Below are 17,769 nucleotides of genomic sequence, written 5' to 3' on the forward strand. Positions count from 1 at the left end.
GCTAGATTACAAATCAGAATAACATGTCAGTTTTCAACAGAAGACAGGAAAAATGGGTTATGATTTCAGTATATTCAGTATATTGCAATGTTTAGCTGTTCATCTATCATGATGTTGAAAAACGGGTATTGCCTAGCCGTAGCTCCTAGCCACAATGGCTGCCCATATCTTATGTTCCCAACTTGTCAAAATCCAAAGACCCATCAAAGCTACTTTGTCTCTGCCCTCTTCTTAACTTTTCATGCTCAGAACTACAATTCCCATCATGCTGTATTCTCAGTTCACTCACCATTGAGCCAGTGTGGTGTAGTGGTTAAGAGCAGTAGACTTGTAATCTGGGGAACCGGGTTCACGTCTCCTCTCCTCCACATGCAGCTGTTGGGTGACCTTGGGCCAGTCACACTTCTTTGAAGTCTCTCAGCCCCACTCACCTCACAGAGTGTTTGTTGGGGGGGGGGGAAAGGAGATTGTTAGCCGCTTTAAGACTCCTTAGGGTAGTGAGAAAGCGGGATATCAAATCCAAACTCTTCTCTTCTTCTCACTACACCTTTGAGCAGTCCACGGTTTTTTTGTTCCCACCATCAGCTTCTCTTTCAAAAATAGCAAGTGGACTGTGGCCAGCCAATGCCTTCCCCCCACCCCATCTTAAGGAACACCTATTTGCCCTGATATAGCAACTACCACCCACATGTGCAAAAAAGTTTGTCCTAGCAGATCTATTGCATTAAAGGCTCTCATCCAGAAGTGGAAAGTAACAGGGAGAGCCTGATTGTGACGTAGGCCAGTGTGATGTGCCTGGAGTCACAACAAGTTTGCTGGGGGGAGGAGCTTGGCCAGAACCAACTCAAAGCTGCATCCCATAATTTCACCCTCAGCCTTCAGCAGGGGCTTGTGACACACCACAGCCAGAGCAGGAGCAACCCTAGAGTCTGGAGTATATTTCAATGGGGAAACCTATGACCCTCCTGATACTGCTAGACTACAACTCTCATCATCCCTGATGATTTGCCATGCTGGCTGGGGCTGGTGGGAGTTGGAGTCCAACAGCTGAAGGGTCACAGGTTCCCCATCCCTGGTAGCATGTCAGAGCAGCTTTCCTTCTTGCCTCTCATGTGCTGTGGTGCTGCTGCCACAGCAGCCTCCTCTTTTGCTCAGTAGACCAGAGCAGTGGCTTTTGCTATGTGCTAGAGAACGCTGGGCTTCCTCAGACACTTGTCAGGGGGCTTTTGAATGAAAAGATCACTAATGGTGGAGAAGCTTCCCTGAAATGCATATGGGGGTCTGCTTGAGAGTCAAGCACAGGACTTGTCTCTCTGTTACTATTGTGTTGCCTTCCAGAGTTTGTTGGACTCCAGATCCCATCAGCCCCAGTCAGCAATGGTCAACAGTCAGGGAATATGGGAGTTCTAGTCCATCAACATTGGGAGGGAACCATGTTCGCTACTCCTGGGGCAGAGAAGGGTTAGGGCAGAGAAGGGCCACCTAGGGTTAGGCTAGGTGGCCCAATGATTCTACTTGGTATGGAGCAGCTTTGTATGTTTAAACTGCCCCCCCCACTGCCACCTGCACCCAAAAAATGTTCAGCCTTCACCCTTCTAAAGACATCCAAATCCATACCTTATGAGTGCAAGCTATTTCTTTCACCAGAAAGCAGTTCAGAATACAAGAGTGATTTTTAATCAAGAAAATCAGGACATCCAGCAGTACCTGGCAGAGAGTCAGAAAATTATCTCTTAAGTGAACAAAACCGGCTAAATGCCTTGCACCAACTAATTAAAGAAGACATAAATAGCCACTGCCTGGTGGGTGTGATTGTGGGTGTGCGCGGGTGTCCTTGTGTGCATGCATACATACTGGGGGAGGGGTTGTGGGCAGCAGATTTGGGTTTGCAGGTTTTTCTTATTATTCCTGCCGAAGAGTGGAAACATGTGTGGTGTGAATAAAAATGCAAAGCATCCGCTGGAACATGCTGTTGCTCTGGTAACCCCAGGGAACATGGGCATGCAGGATCCCGGGGAGGCGAGCTGTAAAGTCCCTTTGATCCTGGCGCCTGCAGCCCTGATCGATGATGGCCTCTCTGTTCATTTCCTTGTCACTGTGACATCTCCTCTATGGAACTCCCTCCCCCGCTGCTTCTCCTTTTTTGGAAATGGATGGAAACCTAAAAGACGCTGGCTAAAGCCGTGGTCCTTTCCCCCACCCCACCATGAGGCAAGAGCTGAGGAAGCTATGAAAGCTTAGCCTAGGCAGGGCAGGGGGAACCTGTGGAACTTCCAGATGTTGCTGCACTCCAACGGCCATCAGACCAGACCATGGGCTATGCACGCTGGGGCTGATGGGAGTTGGAGTCCAGCAATGTAATGAAGGCGCCTGGTTCCCCATCCCTGGTTCAGAACGGAGGAAGGAGGGGCCCAAGCCACTGGTGTTCCCTTATCCATCTAGCAGAAACGGGGAAGCTGTGGTCACTGGACCATAGCTCCTATGGGACTGAGGAGAGCTGGAATCCAACAAAGGCGGAAAGTTCGAAGGTTTCCCAGCCTTGCTGCTCTCCATGAGGACACTGTCTAGGGTGGTCTCACCTAGGTGGAAAAGCCATCACTTTCAACAAAGATAATAATTTTCAAGTAGGCAGTGACACCTGGAATTTCCAGGATTTTCAGTGAGTGGAACTTCACTATGACTAGCATGAGCAGAATAAGGAAGATAAATATGAGTAATTTGCACTGTATTGCAAATCCAACTTTTCCTGGTGCAGAATTTTTATTTTATTTAGGTAAGTAGGGAAAAGATGAGCAATCTGAGCAAATAGTATTCCTTTGTATTGATTAACATTGTGCATTAGTTTCAAAAACAAATGCAAAAATCAACCAGAGGGTAGCTGGTGTCGCACCTTCCAGATGCTTTGTTGTTGTTTGTTTTTACTTTTTATGCTTTTATTATATAGTTTTGTCTTATTTTAGTGAATGGTTTTGTCTTATCTTGGTGATATAGTGGTATATAAATATTTTTTGTAAATAAATAGACTATAATGCCCATTAGCTGCAGCTAGCATGGCCAAACACTGAGGATAATAGGCCAACCACACGAGAGGACACCCTGTCAGCTGCCCCAGAGCTAAAATAATGTAGAAATATTCATTTCAATATGAAAGTAATGCAAAAACTGTTTTTTGCATTAGTTTTTCATGAATTTCAGATAAAGCTTTGCCAAATATCCCTGGATTTCATGGGACAATTCATCTCCCACGAAAGTGGGGGGACACTTTTTGAATTTGGGACATGAGTGAATTTTGAGAATTTTACACGAGTGTTGGCCTTTCTTTTGGAAAAGAGGAGGCTGAGAGGAGATAGGATAGCCATCTTCAAATATCTCAAGGGCTGTCACATGGAAGATGGAGCCAGCTTGTTTTCTCCTGCCCTGGAGGGTAGGACTCAAACCAATGGCTTTAAGTTACAAGAAAGGAGATTCCAACTCAATAGCAGGAAAAAACTTTCTGACAGTAAGAGCTGTTTGATGGTGGAACAGTCTCCCTTGGGAGGCTGTGGACTTTATAAGGTTTATAAGCAGAGGTTGGGGTCCCTTGGGGTCCCTTCCAACTCTACAATTCTGTGAACTTCATTCAACCAAACTGGCTCCTTTCAAGCACTGGGATAAGGTGATGCAGAAACCAGCCCTAAAAGAGTGAGCAGGAGATGCGTGCAAGGACTGCTTTGAACACCATATGCGTCCAAGGTGCAGATGTGCTGTTCCTCCTTATGAGCATGTAAGGAAGATTTCCTGCCTTGGCTTTTTTCCGGGCTGCCTTCACTTTTTAAAAAGCCACTGAAAACATCTCCAGAGCAAAGTTCCAGATGCACTGCTTTTCTTCCTTGCCTTCTGAACCATTTGTTAAAGGCTGGGCAATGGCAGAGAGAGAGAAAGAGAGACCTCCCCCCGCCAACGCTTTCTCACCCTGCTGCCCCCCCCTTCTCCTTCAACATCAAACAGGGTGAAAGTGGATGTGAATTTCCCTCTGGTGAAATCAGTAAAATCCATTGCTCCTACAGCAAGGCAGCAGCGGTTCTGACTCCGAGACCCCAAGCAGTTTTTCTGCAAGAGATGGAGGTACACAAATCTTTTTAAAATGTTTATTCATTCCATGCAACTTCTAAACAAAACAAAGCATGTCTGAGAGAAAAATTCTTGTCCAACCTTGTGCTAGAATTGTACTTGTTTCCTACATCAGAAAATGTGAGCCCTGCCCTGCGGCATGAAGCAACACGGTCCCCTCTTCTCATCCAGCTATCTTGATCTGCTACGTGTGCTGACCAGGTCTAAGAGTGGCAAGGTTGCAGGTAGAGCATGAGGTGCGGAGGAGGGAGGCAAATCCAATGTTGGGTGCGAAGCTCACTGGATGAGTTGACATTTCCTAGCGCAGCCTGCCTCGCAGGGTTATTATGAAGTTAAAATGGGGGGAGAGAACGTCTTGCTGTGCTTTGCCAACACCTTGCCAGACCACCTCTCCTATTGCTCAAGGCAGGTTACAAAAAAAATATTTCCAAACCATAAGCTTTCAAAAGCCAGTTGTCAAGCAGGAGGCAATAAAATGGCTAACTCAGCAGAATCAAGTCCACCACTGATAAACACCTGTAATGAACATGCGGAACAAATAAGCCCTGCATTTAACAAAAGCAGGAGAAAACACTCAGGAAGGAGGAAAGAAATCTGCCATCCCATGTTGTGGCTGCTGCTACCGAGGCATTTCTGCTTCTCCCAATTGCTGTTCTCATTTCTCCATGAAGGAGGGGCTGGCCCTCAGGGCCAAGCTAGGTGTGGCGTGCAAACTCTTGTTCTCAAACTTGACCACCGCTTTGTTTAGAGAAAAACAGTTTTCAGGACTTACTCTTGTAAGAATTGCCTCTCTCTGGCTTTTAAAACCTGTATGTTTCTCCTCTTACTCTGGGGCTTTGGAATGGAGTAGCAAATGCGACCCTATCCCTTCCTGTGTCTTATTTGGCTTGGTTTGCACAATATAGCAAGCCCAAAGGTGGCTTCTTGGGGCCACACAAATCTCCAGGCTCCCAGAGAGTTGCTCATTGCTGCTTTGCTCCTCCCTGGTCCTTTTTGATGCCCTCCTAAGTGATAGCTCCATCGTCACGACACCTTTAAAGCAATATCAGACCACTTTAAGCAGCCACGGCTTCCCCTAAGAACAGTATTTTGTTAAGGGTGCTGAGAATTGTGAGGCGATCCCGATTCCCCTCACAGAACTACAGAGTTCCCTGGGAAGAGGGATTGACTGTTAAGCCACTCTGAGAATTTTAGCCTAACAATTTAGCGCTCATAACAAGCTCCACTTCCAGGGATTCTTTTAGGGAAGCCAAGGCTGTGCAAAGGGCTTTGATGCTGCTTTAAATGTGCAGTGCAATCAGGCTTGAAGTCAAGGTTTGGCTCAGTGTGCAATCCAAAGTGGGATTCATGGTGAACAAATCCTGGCTACAGCTCAGAGTGAGGGGGAGATTTGGTTCAGTTCACATTTAAAGGTGAACTAATTTGCTTAATCCACATCGGCTGAAACAATGTGCAAGCTGAAACACGGCCATCCTTCATAATTCACACTTATCTGAATGTTGCAGTGCAGTGCTCCTGCTGAGTAATATGTTGAAAGGAAGAGATACTCCAGTTAAGTGTGCATGGAAATAACATTTAATTGGTGAAAATAATGTTTAAAAATGCATTACATTAGAGGAAATGGCTTTGCAAAAATGTGTATATCGGGCGAACTTGCATACACAAATGTGCATATTAGGAGAAATTAGCACTAAAATGCTGGTGGATTTTCATTTCATCTCAAGAAGGTGCTAACTGATACGCAAATGCAGAGGACAGAACTTAAGCTTGGGGAAAATGAGGAACCAAAATTGACAAATTCACCCATCCCTAGATACAGCTTGTGGTGAGCGAAGAGAAAGCTTAACTATGAGTACCAGTTGAGGGTGTGATAAGTTTTTAACTGCTCTAATGTTGTATTTTACATTGTTGTATCCTGCCCTCTTGGTGAAGGGTGGGTGAGAAATGTAAAGAATAAGCGTCAGTATTATTCTCTTAAAATGTCAAATAACCACACACACCCTTCCTCAGCACTGTGGTTCTAATGAGAATCAAGCACCATCTCACTGCCAACACACCCACCCAAAGGGCAAATATGCACAGCTGCTATTGACACTTAAAAAATAAAAAATAAAACCTGGAGATCCAGTTCATGGATCTTCCGTGATACATCTAGTTGCCCGTCTGCAGGGAAGCATGAATGTGCCCCGTGAATTGTTCCACTGTTCATAGGAGGGGAATATGCCAAACAGCCACAAGGACTCTACTAAGTAGAGAATGGGCAGTCAAGGAGTGTTGCCTGGATCCCAAGGGGGCCTGCAGCTGCTGCCATGACCTCCCCTTTCACCCTCACAGTAGCATATAGACAAGGAGCTACCTTGGGTCACTACTGGCCACTGCTGGGCTAGCACTGGCCCATAGAAAAGCAAACAGCTCTGATGTTTGCACAGCTGAAATTGGTGCAAAGGCAACCCAGAGAAGGCAGGACGTCCCTGGGGTGCCAGCCCAGCGCTACCCTTTGTTCTCTGGTTTGGTCAGGAGGGCAGGATGGAGGAGGAGGAGACTGGGAGCTGTGGCGGGGGGAGCTGCCTAGGCTTGTGGGTCACCCCCTCTATTAGCTTTCTCCAGCATCAGGAGAGAAAGACCAAGCCTGGTTCTAAAGACTAACCCACACATTCTGGGGAAAACATATGGCACATGCAGTCCGATTCTAAGACTGAGCCACTTCAGAAAACCCTCCCATGGAAAGCTTGTGTGAGAGGGCAAAATAGTCCAGTCTAGCCCCTGGGGGTGTGTGGTTTTTTAAAAATGTCCACTAATCCAGTAGGGAAGAAATACCAAGTGGGAAAATAGACCATTTATCATTAGACTAGATTTTAGGGGGTGGGATCCCTGATTGTTTGGACTGTACTTAATCTGTTCATTTTCCAATCTGCTGTTTTGAACTAGCAGATGTTGCCTGTGTGAGCAGGTGTGAGAAAGCTTTGGCCCTCCTAATGTTGCTGAACTATAATTCCCATCAACCCTGGCAAGCATAGCCAGTGATTAGTGATGATGGGACGTGTAGTTCAGCACCAAAGGTTCCCCACATCAGATCTAAGGCAAGGGTGGGGAACCCCGGGCCAGAGAGCCTAAAGTGGTCCTCCAGCCCTCTCTTTCTGTCCCTCAGGACTCTCCCCAACTATTCCCCCTCCCCAGGCAACACCCCTTGCTTGCCTTGCTCTGCACGTATCAGAGCTCAATAGTGCTTTCCAGCTGGGCAAAAGCACTTTGGGTGGAGCCAAGCAGGACAGTGAGGGGACAGACAGGGGTGTGTGTGGCCTAATGAGAGTCTCCAAGGGCCACACAGAGAGGGCTGGAGGGCCACATTGGTTTAGATGAAATTTCTACTATTTCCCTTCAAGCTTTGCTGAGGTAGCCTTGCTCTGCTGCCCCCCCCCCGCCCCCGATGCCAAGTCCTCTGAGTGGGGTGCCTGGGCATCTGCCCCCAAGCCCCTGCAGGGCTGGTTGCTCAGAAAGTCCTTCCGCAAGGCATTTCCTTGCTAGCAAGGAGGAAAGAAGCCAGGCCTGCTGCTCTGGCCGCTCTCCCTGCTTTCCTTCTCCCCACCAGGTTGGCCCCTGTTGGCATGTGGGCTGTGGCGGGTGGAGGGGGAGGGAGAAGCAAAGAGCGTCAGCGCCTGGGGCTGCAGGGGGGCGATTCCCCTTTGTCTGACAGAGAAAATAAGGTTCCATTTATTATGTGCGAGAGAGAAAGAGGGAGAGAAACATCAAAGGGAGACACTTCAAAGGCAATGTCTCCTTCCCTATTAACGCGTTCCACATTGCGCTGTTGTACGGGATCCAGGCGCACGACGCCTCGGGGAGGACAGCCGGCCACAGTGCCCCCTCCTGGAGCCTCAGGCATGCGCTGAGACACAGGCAGGAATGGCCAGGGTTTGTCGGGTGGCTCAGCTGCCAGACGTACCTGGGTTGGCTTTCCAGTGTCATGGATGGATACCTGCCATTTTCAAAAGGTTGGTTCTTACTACATTGAACAGGTTATTAATCACCAAATTTATTTAACTTTTTAAAAGAACTTTTATTTTTTCAGATTTCTACTTTTTTAAATAAATAGAAGTGAGGTAAGGAAAATGCTTTCTGTTTTTGTAACTGGACTGTCAGACAACTTCGAAATGGAGTGTATGCCACTGTGAGTGACAAAACCAGAACTGACCATGACAACGTCTTCAGCATTTAGCCTGCCAGTGCAGTAAAGTCACTTCCAGAAGGGCTGTTTTTAATGAGCGTTCAGATGGATTTGTGGATGGAGAGGTGACACCACATCAGCTGTCTGATGAGCATTTTGCCCAATTCCTTTGTGGGATGAAGAGACAGCCCTTGAGTCCAAAGCAAGTGTCATCTCCACACTTCCCAGAGATTGCATTTCCCCAGTCACTTTCCTCATCACAAAAGCTTCACAATATTTTGGGTTGAGTGAGTTTGTTTCAGAAGAACTCCAGATCAGCTTTAATCACACCATCTGATTTTTCTGGGATGGGATTGAATCGCACCCGAAAATAGTGAGAGTCTGGAAGCACCGCAAGGGATATTTGTACTAAGATGCTGCAGAATGGAACCCTCTTGCTCAACATTCTTTGCAGTGCTATTTTTCTAGAAAAAGAAGTGTAAGAACTCACCACGAACACCTCCCTTGTTCTCTTAGAATGACAACCGCATTCACCTGAGAGGTGCCAGAACTGCGTTCCACCAAGTTCCAGCTGAAAAAAGCCCTGCTTGCCAGCCATGCCCTCTTTTGAGACATACCATTCCATTCCTCACTCCCCTTCAGTTTTCTCCCCCCCCCCCACCCACAACGGTCATCAGCATTCTATGTCTGCTAAGCATGCACAGTCCTCATTGGGCCCCTTTGGCCAAGAGGTGGGGGGAGACTGTTCACTTTAAAAAAAACCTATATATTTTGAGTATTTCTGCAAATCTTGTGGTTCCCTTTGACTACATAAGGTTTAGCACTCCAAGAATGAGTTTGCTATCTGTATATAGGACATATGAGAGAGAATGTTTTCTCTAATCATGGTGATAACCAGCAAAGCTGCTGAATTCACAAAAACATAAAACTGCCTACCAAAACAAGTCCATAGCCAGTCCATCATATGAATCTAGCCTGTTTGTAACTCCTGTATGTATAATGTGCCCTGACTCTGATGAGCCAAAATTTTGCTTTGTTCGTATTTTTTAAAAACAAACAAACAGATTTATTATGAATTAATTCTCTATTTTGCATCTCTGCCTCCTGCACAGCTAGTATGGAAAAGCAGAAACAGTTGGTGGTATTCACCATATTTGCGCATCTGTGGTCACTTACTTTAACCCTTCAATTTCTCCATGTCTATCTAGTGGTCTGTAAACCAGGCACAAGGAAGTAAGAGGCTGATCTGTTGTGCAATGTGGTGCTGTACCACAAATGGGCAGAAAAGTAATATGATGCTCAAAGTGCTGTGTTCTGAAGGAACGCTTTGATAATGTGCATGCATGAAAAATTCAGCCACAATTCAAATGCTTGGGAAATCAAGGAGTTTTGCACCTGGTGCTGGTAAGTCACATCTGGTTCTGAATTTCAACAGGGTTGCTTGGTTCACCTGCCCACCAAAACAAGTCAAACCTTGTTTTGAGACACCAGCATACTTGTTGTAGCACTATAAAGCTAAGTACAAAATAAAGATAGAACGTAAATTATCAGTGTATATGCATGTACAAACCAAATACTCCTGTTCCTGGTCTTCTGAGAAGACAATGTTTGGAGGAAAAGAATGTATACAGAGCTAGCAAGGGGGGGGGGGTGATGGGGAATCATTCTGACCCAGTTCCCAGACACTGACACTACAGTCTTGATACATCTTCCTTGGAAGCAAGTACTGTTGAAATCAATAGGCCTTACATCCAGGTTTGGACTCTGATGGTACATTCCATGGGAGTGTCTCAAACTCTATTGCTTTTTTGCCCATTTATATTGCCTTTCGAGTGTTGGGATTACATCATAAAGGCCAGGAATGGTTACAACTGTGGGGTATGGCAGGTATTACTATCCTCACTGGGAGACTGAGACAACAGTGACCTGTTTCAGTCCATGCAGTAGAATGGCCACTTAGACAATGCCCAAGAGAGGACACAGATTTGTACGGAGTTTGCATGTTCTACTTGGTAGGTATAGATAGGTGTGCAATCCAAGGTAATAGAAATTCAGTGGATCTCACTGCAGAGGGGAAGACTGTGGCCTAGGTGTGGCTGCCTGCTCAGTCTGCTGTCCAGGAGTTGCTAATGGTTGATGGGCAACTTCAAGGTCCCTCCTATCTTAAGATTCTTTATCTTTAGATCAGATTTGGGCTGGAAAAACTCTGTACAGTAGCACGCAGGGGCATCCTACAACCCAGAAAGTTCATAGCCAAGTAGAAGTTTGAATCCAGGGCTTTCCAGCTCACAGTTGTAGCCACTTGTTGGCATCTGTCTCAAGAAACCATGGAGGGTGAAGTCAAACAATTGCATTTGCAGCCCTGGAGTGACCTCCCTGAGGCACAAGCTTGGACAGTGTGTATGGAGGTCCTGGGCTGCCCAGATGTCAAGACCCCCCCCCCTCGGCCTCGCTGATGTGGTCCAAGGGAAAGCAGAGCAAGATGTTTATCAGCAGCTGGGCTGCCGCAGTTGCTGGCAGGAGACTTACAAGGTGCTAGCCTTAGGGACTCCACTCCAGATTTGTGTAGGATTTACTCCTGAGCCTTTTCTTCTCCCAAAAATTTCCTGCAAGGCAACAGAGGTTTGGAATCAGAGTTTTCCTTCTCCTAGATGGGCTCCCTTCCCAGGTAGTCGAGCCTCATCTGCCCCTCACTTTCCTCTGCAGCAGGTGCAGAAACCATCTTTTTGACCATTGGATCCACTCTTAGTCTCATCTGCTCAATCTGCCAGAACCTGTTTTTGCATGCAAGGCAAGTTCCTAACTCACTGAGGGTTTGAGTTCCATTGCGGCCAGTTGAAGGCGTTCCTGGGGTGTGGCCACTACACTGCAGCTATTACACTTCACTACAGCTATTCTCTGTCACAAAGAACAGTGGCACTTAATATTTGCTTTGGACACCTCCAGACTCAGTATTTTGTGGGGAGGATTCAAGCACATACCAGGAAATTTAGGTTTATGCCATGAAAGTAGATGCTTTGCCACCCTAGCATGGCAAATCAGCTTTAAAGGAAACATACTTTATTCAGTCAGGAAAGTGAGAGGAAAATGCATAGGAAAGGATGGAATGAATGGAGGCTGTTCATTGTTGTATAACTGCCCCCACAAACAAATCAGAGCAAATGATCAATAAAAACTGGATGCAATCGAACCTCCAAGTAAGCTTCGTGCAGCCAAATTAGGATGAAATAAATAGGTCATGGGGAAGAGCCCTTTACCTTTGCAAACTGCAACCACAGTTGCATTTCAACTTCATGCAAATGTGACACGTTTAAAAAGAACATTGTCCGTGTAATAAAATGTATTCAGGAAGCAGGTTTCCACTTGACATTAAACACTGTATACTTTTCCTTTTGTGCAGGTTGGGCACCAGATTATTGTGGAGCTGGGAGGAGGGGCTTGAGGACAGGACCCCTCGTTGGCTGAGGGATAAGCAGCTACTGAGATCAGCAAAGGTATTATCAGCACAGCCCTTGTGTGGTGAACAAACGAGCTGCTGCTATAGGCTGGTAAGTGCAGGATCCCCCCAATCCAAAAGCATCTGTAGCTTATGGGCACAGTCCTGGCAAAGGTAAACACGTTTAAAAGGTGACTGTAGACTCTATCCTTCTTTGCAGGAGGGCATCAAGTACGTACCAGGAAAGTTAGGTTTGCTGAATTAAAGTGGGTCAAACACCTTATTGCTCTATGGCAATAAATCCACTTGAAAAGAAAAGAAAAGGAGACTTTTTGCCTTTGGAAAAGAGATGGAGAAATGTGCAGAAAAGGGCAGAATGAACAAATAACAAACACCCCACAAACAAATAAGCAGAAATGCTTTTTGTCATATAACTGCCCCATAAGCAAATTAGAATGAATACTCAGTAAAGACTGTAATAGTGCAACCATCATGTAAAGCTTTCTGCCAGCAAATCAAGATATACTGAATAAACAGGTTGTAAATTCCATTAATTTACCAGGAGAGTGTTTTGCAGATGCTTAGCAAGCCCTTCAAACTCTTAAATTCTTACCTTTTTTTTTTTATTTAACACGTACACACACAAACACACATTGCCTCTTCATTACAGTTTTAAAACTGATTCACAAACTAAACAAAAACAATAATCCAGCTGGACTGGATTAAGCTCTGTGTTTTCAGCCTGTATCTGTATCCGAGCTGCATAAAATGAAACCTTAAGGAAGCAATCCTCTGCAAGACTTTCCTGGGAGTAAGCCACATTGAACATATTAGCATATCTTTCTGAGAAAAGCTGCATAGGACTGCCTGGTAAGAGTGGAAATCCTATGTGTGTTTACTAAGAAGCAATTCCAATCTCCAACTGTGTTTACTCTTAGGTAAGTGTGCATAAAGGGACGTGGGTGACGCTGTGGGTTAAACCACAGAGCCTAGGGCTTGCCGATCAAAAGGTCGGCGGTTTGAATCCCCGCAACAGGGTGAGCTCCCGTTGCTCGGTCCCTGCTCCTGCCAACCTAGTAGTTCAAAAGCACATCAAAGTACAAGTAGATAAATAGGTACCGCTCCGGCGGGAAGGTAAACAGCATTTCCGTGCGCTGCTCTGGTTCGCCAGAAGCGGCTTAGTCATGCTGGCCACATGACCCGGAAGCTGTACGCCGGCTCCCTTGGCCAATAAAGCGAGATGAGCACCGCAACCCCAGAGTCGGCCATGACTGGACCTAATGGTCAGGGGTCCCTTTAGCTTTACCTTTAAGTGTGCATAGGATATCAACCTTAGGTTTTTAAGACATCATTTAAAATATATGCATGAAGCAGGTATAAGCCCCAAGGAATTCCTGATGGGTGAAGAAAAATATGCTGTAGTGTGAAATTCTATTGGAAAAAGTATTTTCCTCTTGCAAAAACTTCAGTTAGTTGGAGCGCCAATGGAGACAGTTCCTCTGTTTAGATTTTGTTGTGGTGCCTGCCCTCTTCTGGCTGTCTATGCATCACCTGCCTTTTAAAAATAAATACAACCCCTACCTTCAAATCTTGCAAGGCCTTATGTGGAAGAGATTCAGTAGAGTCAAAGGGGTAGAAACGTGTACACAAATACACTTCTTTTGTTTCTCATACTGTTGTTTTGGTCAGACAGGTTGTGCAGGTTTTTGAAGTCAAACCCTATAAAACTTGTTAACTAGGACAATCACAGGCCACTTTCACACCATGCAGGGAGGGAGCCTTGAACTTGCCCATCAGCAGGCTGAGCAAGCACACACAGGCCACCAGGTCTCAGCCTTGCCCAGCATAAACACTTATGCAAAGTTTATGCAAATCGATGTCCTTATTTGCCCCCTTTTTTGGGCAGTGTGTAAGAGTTTTGTGCTCCTCATTTTCCTAAGGAGAAGTTCCAGGGATAGTGCTTCCTTTTGGAGCAGAGGGCACCGGAGACATGCTGGTTTTTGGCAAGTATTGGTTTAATTTACCAACACACAAGCCGAGCATAGGTGGAGGCAACCAGCTTTCATGCTCCTAGCTGGGCCACAGGTTTGTTACCTTCAGAACAGATCTCCAGAGAGAAGTATCTGCACTCCAAGATGCCTTCAGCCTTTTACAGCAGGAACCTGTGACCTTCCTAGGTGTTGCTGGACCACTTCCACTGGCCATGCTGACTGGGCCTGATGGAGTCCAACCACATCTGGAAGGTGACAAGTTGCACAGCCAGCTAGCCCTTAGCCCTCTTCTAAAATGACTTCTATTGCTACCTGGGCTCTACCATAACCAGTCACTTTTCCATTGAAACTGAGCTGGATAAGCATATTGGCAAGGCAGCGACAGCAATGGCTCACCTCTCCGACAGGGTCTGGGAGAATGTGATCCTAGCATCCAATACCAAGAGAAAGGTCTACCTGACTGCATGTTTAGCACACTGTTTTATGGAAGTAAGCCATGGGCAACTTGCACCCACCAGGAGCAACGCCTCAATGCCTTCCACATGTGTTGTGTCAGGAAGCTTTTGGGCATCATGTGGCAGAACAGAGTCTCAGACAAAGATGTGCTCTTCCGAGCCTACATTCCGAGCAAGTTCACATTTCTGTCCCAGCCACATCAATGCTGGCTTGGTCATGTACCCAGAATGGAAGATGGCAGGATGTGCTTTATGAGGAACTGGCCTCAGGCACCAGACCTGTTGGCAGGCCACCCCTGCGTTACAAAGATGTCTGCAGATGCGACACAAAGGTTGGCAACATCAACCCTGACCTGTGGGAACCCCTTGCAGTGTGTGGTGGCAGACAGGTTGCGCATCCATAGCAGTGACCAGAGGAGGAATGACCACTGGGAGGAGCACAGAGAGAAGAAACTCTATGGTGCATCTGCAGCAGCAAAACTGGATGCCTTCATCCACCTCAGCTGCAATAAAACATGTCTCTCTCATATTGGTCTTTACAGCCATAGCAGGTGCTATAACTATGCAATTCTTTGTCTTTATCCCTGATGGAGCACTCTTCCATTGTCTCTCGAGACAGACAGATTGCAGCAATAAGTTACCTAGGGTATCTGAAGAAGTGTGCATGCACACGAAAGCTCATACCAAGAACTAACTTAGTTGGTCTTTAAGGTGCTACTGGAAGGAATTTTTTTTGTTTTGACTATGGCAGACCAACACGGCTACCCATCTGTTACCTAGAGCACGAATTTCTTGGCTCGGTCCCTGCACCCATCCCAGGGTAGCAGGCAATGAGGGATGAGTCACTTCCCCAGTTCTAGTGGCTTCTCTCGCTCACAACATTCAAGGAATATCTCCAACTATTCTCTAGTCATTGCAGTTCCATTAAAGAACCTTCAACCCCCACCCATTCCAAGACAGTAACATTCCTTTGCCAATCCCCCCAAAACTATGATCCAGCATCACTTCAAAGTGAATCCACAACAGTAGAAATATTGGGTCTTTGTGAGTGAGTAAGGCATCTCTCTCTGCATGTGTGCCTGTGTATTTGTGTGTTCTTGTGTTCCCAAACCTACACTTGCCAAATTAGACTTGGTGGAAGGATAAAAAAGGAAAGGCTAATGGGAGGAGGATTTGCAATGGACATTGAAAGATTTAAACTTTTGCACTGTTTCCCCATGTGCAGTGCCTTTCTCATTCACTTTCCAATTACAGTGGTACCTCAGGTTAAGAACTTAATTCGTTCTGGAGGTCCGTTCTTAACCTGAAACTGTTCTTAACCTGAAGCACCACTTTAGCTAATGGGGCCTCCTGCTGCCGCTGCGAAGTCACAGCGCGATTTCTGTTCTCATCCTGAAGCATAGTTCTTAACCCGAGGTACTATTTCTGGGTTAGCGGAGTCTGTAACCTGAAGCGTATGTAACCTGAAGCATATGGAACCCGAGGGAGCACTGTAAATAACACTGAGCATTGTATTTAATGACAAGCAATTGCAGACTGTTGCAATGAATGACCCCTGCTGGCCAGTGCATTACATTGCACATGTATAAAGCAGTATGTTTTGGTAGCTGAGCAAATCCTCTTTTCCCGTCAGTCTAATACACTATTAATAAGTAAACTTGGGAACAAAAAATTGTGGCGTTTTAATGTTTCATAGTGTATATAATTGTGAGGGTGAAGGGTGGGTTAAGGGGTTCATATAGTAATAAGATTTGGGAAGAAAGAAAACAATATATGAAGTTCATCTAGGATCTCTATTGTATATAAACCAGTGGTCCAAGTGAGGATGGGATCGAGTATGGCTGCTTGTCCTTCAGCACCGCAGTCTGTTCTAATGTTATTTTGTTTTTATCTTGAATAGTTTTAAAACTTTAAAGTTAGTTGGCTCGGCATTTAATGATAATTGTTACATAGAGGCAAGGAGCATATCTGTTTTATGTTTTACTTCTATGTGGGGTGAAAAGCCATATATTTCAATTGAAGGCATATGGGAGATACTCTGCAGTTTGGACAGTTTTAACTTTGCGCGAGCACAGACCCATAGTGCTTCAGTTAAGGCATCCAGAACTCCAGTGCCAAATTTAGTCCAGAAATCTTTGCTTGACTATTGTCCCGCTGTTGAATCCACCCATTTCTGCTCTCCATGCATTGAGGCCCTTGGCAGGCAATAGTCAGCCACAGTGATGGGTGGATGATTCTTTTCCTCCAAGAAGGCCCAGATGTTCAAAAGCAGAGTGAACCGGGTGGGGGGGTGGAAGAGAGACAGAATTCAGCTGAGCTCTTCCAAACTCACTCCGGTTGTAATTGGCTCCAGACTTCAGCTGGCTGCTGCAGAATTGCAGGGCCAGGGTGTTTAACCGCAGGGCTACAGAGCCTTGGCACATGTCCTGCTCCAGGAACTCTATCAAAGCCGAGAGGCCGTCCCAGCCCTTTGGATCCAAATTCATCCCAAATGTTCCAATTATCGAGGCCTCCCACCAGCATCTCTTGGCTTCTTGGCTCTGTGACAAAAATCCACAGATGAGGAGAAGCAAACATCCACGCCTCATCCTGTCAACGCGCCAAGACAGAGGCTGAGGCCTTGGAAACTTGACTTGAAACAGGGTCTAGCAGCATCTTCTAAACAAATGTTTCTCTCCCCCTCCCACCCAACACCACTTCCCAAGTATGCTGAAGTTGGACATCAAGGTACACAAGCGGGGTGTGCCAAAGTTGCCTTTTTCTTGACCCTAGCCATGGAGTTGCATGGTGTGCCGTGTTCAGACAGTTTGTATTAACTATACCCCAAATTCCTGACTTGCCTCCCTCCCCCTATTCTTCTAGGAGCCTAGGAGAAACTGCTGCAGGCCTGCATTAAGGACCCTGTCAGGGAACAAAACGTAAACCCTTTGTGCTACTAGAAGTCAGAATGGGTTAATAAGAGTTGAAATGCCAACGCAGCCCCTCCCCATTTTGTGGCAATTGAGGCTGGCAGCACAACCTTGGGGGGGGGGAGGTTTCACCCTTCCCCCTGCACCATTTTCTAATGAAAATAGCCCCCCCCCCCATCGGCAGCTAAGCTGTGGCTGCTCAGACATTGCAGGACTCCAACTCCCCTCAGCTGCAGGAAGCATGGCCCATGGTCAGGGATGATGGGAATTGTAGTGTGGCCACATCTGGCAAGGGGGACAAGCTTCCACGTCACTTACGGAAAGCTTTGGGGTACAGAAAAGGGAAATGGTGGAAGAGGAAAGAGCTAGCTAGCAGACACACCCCGGCACACACCATGAATCACACAAACACCCCTCCCCACTGGTGCTTTTATAAAAAATTAAGAGTGATGTCCATCTGAGTGGGGGTGCTAGTGTAATCTCACTGTATACAAGTTGTACAAGTGACAATAAAGTATTTCAATTTCAATTATGGATCTCTATTATCTGATTCGGTTTAGCCCTTCACTTCAGCAAGAATGCTATGCCACACTCCTTCTGATCATGCCATTTTATTGCTTTAATGCTTTTGTGTAAGACAGAAGAAGAGTGTTTTTGGTCAGGCTTATGGCTGCCAGCTGCCTCGTGGAGAAAGGGGGGCTGA

General features: G+C 46.2%; 1 long non-coding RNA gene across 1 annotated transcript; it reads left to right on the plus strand.

Annotated features, from left to right (window-relative positions):
• Positions 1–3,981: 3,981 nt before the first annotated feature.
• Positions 3,982–13,299, plus strand: LOC114592895 (uncharacterized). Its single transcript, XR_013391731.1, has 2 exons — positions 3,982–4,104; positions 11,676–13,299. It is a non-coding gene; the product is annotated as an uncharacterized LOC114592895 (long non-coding RNA).
• The last annotated feature ends 4,470 nt before the right edge of the window (positions 13,300–17,769 follow it).

This window comes from Podarcis muralis, chromosome 2 (genome assembly GCF_964188315.1).
Source record: "Podarcis muralis chromosome 2, rPodMur119.hap1.1, whole genome shotgun sequence".
Lineage (NCBI taxonomy): Eukaryota > Metazoa > Chordata > Lepidosauria > Squamata > Lacertidae > Podarcis > Podarcis muralis.